General features: G+C 34.7%; 1 non-coding gene across 1 annotated transcript; it reads left to right on the top strand.

Annotated features, from left to right (window-relative positions):
- The first annotated feature begins 2,669 nt into the window (after positions 1 to 2,669).
- Positions 2,670 to 2,776, top strand: LOC124897317. Its single transcript, XR_007054039.1, has one exon. It is a non-coding gene; the product is annotated as a small nucleolar RNA R71 (small nucleolar RNA).
- Positions 2,777 to 5,890: the final 3,114 nt, after the last annotated feature.

The following is a 5,890-nucleotide window of genomic DNA, read 5'->3' as shown; positions in this document are numbered from 1 at the left end:
AGAGGGATGAAAATCAGATTTCTTATCGTGTTTCTTTAATTGAATTTGCCAACATGTTAGAAATTCATTATTGAAGAGAGAAGAATTTGTACTAAAATATTTCTTGAGGATGTGTTATTGCAAAGAGTAAGTGCTCATGGTTACATAACTTTGAGATTTTTACCAAAAGAGGAAGTAATTATGTTTTTGAATTCATGTGTTAGAGGAAGAACAAGGGTTTTAAGTGTGGGGTGGTGATCTTGGGCATATTTATATGCTCAAACCACCAATATGCACCTAGATTTGAACTTAGTTTAAGAACTTTGTATGAATTCTTAACTATAATTCAACTTTTATTTTGTTTTGAGCCTAATGGATATGATTAGTACTTTAAGGTTAAAAATTATGAAGAATTGCATATAATTGGACATTACAAGAAGATGGAAGCATTTAAGGAAGGCAAGGGATTGAAGATAAGATGAAAAAGGGAATCTGGAAACAAGAAATCCTCATTTGAAGATTCTTCGCATTGCGGTGATCAACAAAATAGCAATTGTCAAATTTCAGTAGAAGTTCGTGATTGTCCCGAGTCACGGAATAGTGTAGTTTATTAGAATTGGTGATCTGAAAGCTTAGCACATCACGGAGGATGGTTATTTCACAATTGTACTAATCCAGTGGCTCACCACGATAGTAGCGCGTCATGGTGAGGGTGCATTTTACAATTGATGGGGAATACTTGAGCTCTGCGATTTCTTAAATTTAATGGAAAAATAGCAATATCAGTCATGGCGCGACGCATCGGGTGGACAAATCGGAAATATTTTAATTATTTTTTTCCCAGCTATAAAAGGAAAAATCCAGGAAAAGGTGAGGGACTTTTGTTAAGCAGAGAGCAGCGGAAGTAAAACACAAAATTCTCTCTTTTAGGGTTCATAAACATTCTTTTCAATTCCTTTATTTCAAGGATTGAATTCGGTATGATTTATTAATTATTTTGGATGGTTAATTCAAAAATGAGTAGCTAAATACCCCTTTTCTGGGATTGAGGCTAAGAACATGAGTACTATTTAATATTCTTATTCATAGTTTCTTTTTGGATTATTAGATGAGTTGTTCTTAATTTCTTGAGCTTACTATTTTAATGATTGGCCACCATTAGAATAAATTTATATTTCTATGTGAATCCGGGAGGAGAATCATAGGATAAAACAAAGAAATTAGGGAGCAAGTTTCTTATTCTTTTATGAAATAAAGGATCTGAATTAGCATCTAGGATAGGGATATACCTAGAAGCCTTGCTTGGTTCACTTGCAGGAAGACAACTTCATGAATCTAGAAAATTTGTTGTAACTCTGCGAGAGTTGTAGTTACAACATTCAATAGATAGAAGATCTGAGGTCGGGAGACCAAGATTGTGGCATAAACCTTGTAAACCATCAACCCAATAACCAATTAGACTATGAAAAGAATAGAGAATTGTATGATTGTTCAAGATACCTCAACCCTGGAATCATCCTCATTATTGATTACAACCGTTTCTTACTTTGCTTAAGTCATAATACATAAATTCTTGTTTAGTAGTTTAAATTTTTACAAATTAATCTTAATCTTGATACAATCAACACTTAATACTCAATTGTCTTGAACTAAAGATTGAATAAATTTCTAGTTTATTGATCCTCGAGGGAATGATATCTGACTGTCTAAGTCATTATATTACTTGAACGATCACGTACACTTGCGTGTATGTAGAGACGTAATAAGTTTTTGATTATTAATTTACTAGATCATATACACTTCTGCATTCTCTTGCAAGCTATCATCAGTAACGACAGGATTGTCCTACTCCTTTACCAGCTCCTTCATCTGCAGCCCACTTCTCATTGTAACTGCATTCACTTGTTTAGGATTAGCCTCAGTGTCGCTAGGAAATGCTCCTTGTGGCCTTGTATTCTACGAATTGACCTAACTGCAATTCGAAATTTTTGGTATGTAATTGTTGACTCTTCAATTCACCTATAAACTATGCCTGTTGAGCCTTCATGTCCACTACAAACTATGCATGTTGAGCCATCAACTGCTTAAGCATCTCCTCTGTATTACTATTTGAGGCAGTCGCCTGATTATTTTGCACCGACTATGGATTTGGTTGCACTGATCCCTTATACTGATTTGTATTTTGTGCTTGATTTCTACCCCATGAGAAATTAGGGTGGTTCCTCCAATTTGGATAATATGTATTGCCAAAATTCTATTGACCCTTACGAGTTGAATTTCCTACGTAGTTGACTGAATCTGGATTAACAGAAAATGCATCTGCTTTATGCTCACTGCTTCCACAAACTTCACACCATGAATATACCTGTTGAACTACATTTGCTATTGCTACTGGTTGTATTGTACCCAACTTTAAGTTGTTAAACTGAGTAGTCATATGGCTCTGTATTGCTAAAATCTGTGCTTGCAATGCAGTGAACTGATCAACCTCCAAAACCTCTGCAACTTTCTTGGGAACATTCCTTGAGTCTGCATGCCAATCAGGATTACGTTGTGCAATTCGATTCAGCAAGGTATATAATTTTTCATATGTTCTCTCCAAAGATTGACCCCCTACTTCTGAATCCAAGAGAATCTTTGTATTAGACTCAAGGCCTTCTATAAATGTATGCACCAAAACATCATTCGATTGATGGTGATGCGAACAACTTTTGAGCATGCCCTTGAATCTCTCCCAAGATTGGTAGAGATTTTCTCCATCTTTCTGCCTAAAACTCAATATCTCACTCCTTAATCTAGCAGTTTTTTGTGATGGAAAAAATCGAATGAGGAACCTTCGAGCACATTCTTCCTATGTAGTGATGGATTGGTGTGGTTCATCAAGTAGCCATCTCTTTGCTTCCCCCAGTATAGAAAAGGGGAAGAGTGTCAATCTGACATAATCAGCACTCACATCTATAGGAATATATGTATCGCTTATCTCCAGGAAGGTTTGTAAGTGCTACTGCGGATCCTCGTGTGAAAGTCCCAGAAATTCTCCTGCAGATTTCAACAGGTTTATCATATTTTGTTTCAATTCCTATCGACCTCCTAGTTCAGGCTTCAGGATACTGTTAGTCACAAGGTGCGTAAGTGGGATTGCCACTTGTCAGACAGGTCTTGCGACTGGTTGAACAAGAATAGCTGGAGCTGGAACATCTCCAACATTTGGATTAGCAACTATAGAATCGAGTCTTTCTTCCATTGATTCCTATTGAGTGCAGTATTGAGCTCTTCGTCTCTAATGAAAAACTACTTCTGGTTTTGCAAAGGGCACTACTAACTCTCTATCTCTTGCAAGTCCAATATTCAGCTAAACCTGCAAAAATTCAGCCGCTAAGATCAAGTTTTTAACACCTAAACTTATGATCAAAAACCAAAGATTAAAACAATTACTAATTCTATTTGATCCCTGGCAACGTCGCCAAAAACTTATTGCGTCTCTACGCACACGAAACTGTACGTGATTGTTCAAGTAATATAATGACTTAGACAGTCAGATTTCATTCCCTCGAGGATCAATAAAATAGAAATTTATTCAATCTTTAGTTCAAGACAATTGAGTATTAAGTGTTGATTGTATCAAGATTAAGATTAATTTGTAAATAAAATTTAAACTACTAAACAAGAATTAATTTATAATGACTTAAGCAAAGTAAGCAACGGTTGTAATCAATAATGAGGATGATTCCAGGTTTGAGGTATTTTTAACAATCATACAATTCTCTATTCTTTTCATAGTCTAATTGGTTATCGGGTTGATGGTTCGGAAGGTTTATGCCACAATCTTAGTCTCCCGACCTCAGATCTTCTATCTATTGAATGTTGTAACTACAACTCCCGCAGAGTTACAAAAAATCCTTTAGATTCATGAAGTTGTCTTCCTGCAAGTGAACCAAGCAAGGCTTCTAGGGATATCCCTATCCTAGATGCTAATTCAGATCCTTTATTTCATAAAAGAATAAGAACCTTGCTCCCTAATTTCTTCATTCTATCCTATGATTTTCCTCCCTGATTCACATAGAAATATAAATTTATTCTAATGGTGGCCAATCATTAAAATAGTAAGCTCAAGAAATTAAGAATAACCCATCTAATAATCCAAAAAGAAACAATGAATAAGAATATTAAATAGTACTCATGTTCTTAGCCTTAACCCCAGAAATGGGGTATTTAGCTATTCATGTTTGAATTAACCATCCAAAATAAGTAATAAATCATACCCAATTCAATCCTTAAAATAAAGGAATTCAAAAGAATGTTTATGAACCCTAAAAGAGAGAATTTTGTGTTTTACTTCCGCTTCTCTCTGCTTGACAAAAGTCCCTCACCTTTTCCTGGATTTTTCATTTTATAGCTGGGACAAAAATAATTAAAATATTCCCGATTTGTCCACCTGGTGCGTCGCGCCATGACTGATATTGCTATTTTTTCATTAAAATTTGGGAAATCGCAGAGCTCTAGTATTCCCAATCAATTGTAAAATGCACCCTCACCGTGATGCGCTACTATCGCGGTGAGCCACTGGATTGGGACAATTGTGAAATAATCATCTTCTGCAACGCGCTAAAATTTTAGGTCACCAATTCTGATAAACTACACTTCTCCGCGACACAGGACAATCACGAACTTCCACTGGAATCTGACAATTTCTATTTTATTGATCACCTCGATGCGAAGAATCTTCAAATGAGGATTTCATCTTTCCAGATTCCCTTTTTTAGCTTATCTTCAATCCCTTTCCTTCCTTAACTGCTTTCATTTTCTTGCAATGTCCAATTATGCAAAATTCTTGATAATTTTTAACCTGAAAGTACTAATCATATCCATTAGGTACAAAACAGAATAAAAGTTGAATTATACTTAAGAATTCATACAAAATTCTTAAACTAAGTTCAAATCTGGGTCCATATTGGTGCTTTGAGCATATAAATATGCCCAAGATCACCCATTATTCACTTTTTTCACTCCAAGAAAACCCTAATCTTCCCCCAAGAACACTAAGAGCTCCATTACTCCTTCTTCAAGATAAACAAGAATCTATGTTCTCTATTCCAAGAAGTTCAAGAAAAGTATTTAAGAATATTTCCAAGGTTTCCAAGTCAAGATTCAATTTCAAATCAAACCAACAAAGGTATGTGGGGTTATGAATAAGGGTATCCTTTTACCTTTGTGCCCAAATTTCATGATTTTAAGATTCTATTGACTTGTTTTGAAGTAGGGTTCATACCCAAGTTTCTATGTTAACAAACCATGTATTTTCATGAGATTTAAAGCTTTAAGTATATCAAAAGGTTCTTATATTTATGTTTTAGTTTATGAAATTTATATTATGAATGATATTGAACAATCTTGACTTGATATTGTTGAGTATTTCAAGATTTATATTGAGCATAAAGTTTTGTTGTGAATTGTCGTGATTTAAAGCATGGGTTTTAAGCCCTAAGTTTAAGTCTTGAGTTTTCAAGAAGATCATGCTCTTAAGTTTTATTTGATAAGTTTATACCAAGAATGAGTTTGAGATTTCAAGAAGACTATGATCTTAAGTTTCTTTGATTGTTTTATACCAAGCTTTAAAGAAAGATTGATCTTTTCATCCTAAGCTAAGATATGGAATCCACATTTGTTATTTTGATTACAATTTAAAGTAAAGAGAAGCATAACTGGTTTTCATTATAAACCCTTGTGCTATTTTAAGTGGATTTCCTAAAGAAAGAGAATATAAGTAATATGGGACTAGTATTTAGTTGGGCATGCATCTAAGGCCACATGCCCCAAAACTCTGAGCCAATGTAGGTTCAGCTTATTCCCAATATGGATGGAGTTATAGATAATGATCACTTTAGGTTTGGTCCTATTCTGATAGCAAGGG

Source organism: Capsicum annuum, chromosome 3 (assembly GCF_002878395.1).
Source record: "Capsicum annuum cultivar UCD-10X-F1 chromosome 3, UCD10Xv1.1, whole genome shotgun sequence".
In the NCBI taxonomy this organism is placed as follows: Eukaryota; Viridiplantae; Streptophyta; class Magnoliopsida; order Solanales; family Solanaceae; genus Capsicum; species Capsicum annuum.
The sequence above is the reverse complement of the archived record's forward strand: the minus strand, read 5'-3'. Positions and strand labels throughout refer to the sequence as shown.